This window comes from Microtus ochrogaster, chromosome 10, assembly GCF_000317375.1.
Source record: "Microtus ochrogaster isolate Prairie Vole_2 chromosome 10, MicOch1.0, whole genome shotgun sequence".
Taxonomy (NCBI): domain Eukaryota; kingdom Metazoa; phylum Chordata; class Mammalia; order Rodentia; family Cricetidae; genus Microtus; species Microtus ochrogaster.
This window is the reverse complement of record NC_022016.1, coordinates 50,127,897-50,128,693: the sequence shown is the minus strand read 5'-3', so window position 1 is coordinate 50,128,693 and position 797 is coordinate 50,127,897. Positions and strand designations below refer to the sequence as shown.

General features: G+C 53.8%; 1 protein-coding gene across 1 annotated transcript in view; it reads right to left on the bottom strand.

Annotated features, from left to right (window-relative positions):
* Man1c1 (mannosidase alpha class 1C member 1) overlaps positions 1 to 797 on the bottom strand; it is a 150,316-nt gene that overhangs the window by 114,816 nt on the left and 34,703 nt on the right. The window lies entirely within an intron of this gene.

Sequence of the window (797 nt, the reverse complement as noted above, 5' to 3'; positions counted from 1 at the left end):
GATCTGAGATCAGGGTGGGACAGAGCCAGGGTGCAGAAGTGGATCCATGAGCCAGAGTGACTCTGGCAAGCACTGAGAGATGGCCTTGGAGACCAGCAGCAGACACAAAAGAGTCATGACTTTGAAGGCTGCCCTGGGTGCCCTGGCCACTGGCTGAACAGCAAGAAGAGCCGTTCCTACCCATCCTCACCTCCCCACCCATGCGCCTATCCTCATCCTGTATCCCTTCCATGTCCCAGCTGATGCAGATGTAGTTAATGAACAGCCAAGGCAAGTTGTGACACACTACCCAAGTCTTTCAGTCGGGTGATGGGGAAGAGGGAACCCGGTGTACGACAGCCCCGGTTCCTCCTAACCTTTCCCTGCTCAGGCTCAGGCCACGCTTCTGATTACACTGCTGGCCAGCCTTGAGAGATGTTGGCTGCAGATAACTTGAGAACGCAAACAACCTCTTGGCTTCTCACTGAGCAGGAGATTCAAAGCCGAAGCAACTGCAGGAGTAATGAGAGGCGCTGTGGTGTGCAGTGGGCCCGGACGGGCCACAAGGGACATACAAAGCAGAGACGATGTGGAAGGAGCCTTGGGCACTGCAGGCCATAACCCAGTGCCCATCTCCCAAAAGAGCTGAGACTGAGATTTAAGAGACACAGAAAACCTGACATGGAGGACGGGCGGTGTAGTATAAAAAACAACACACTCCAGACCCATGATCCCTGGGACTTCACCGTTTACCACACCACCTCGGACAAAGTACCCCTTCCTGCCTCAGTGTTCTTATCTGCAAAGAAGATAAATTC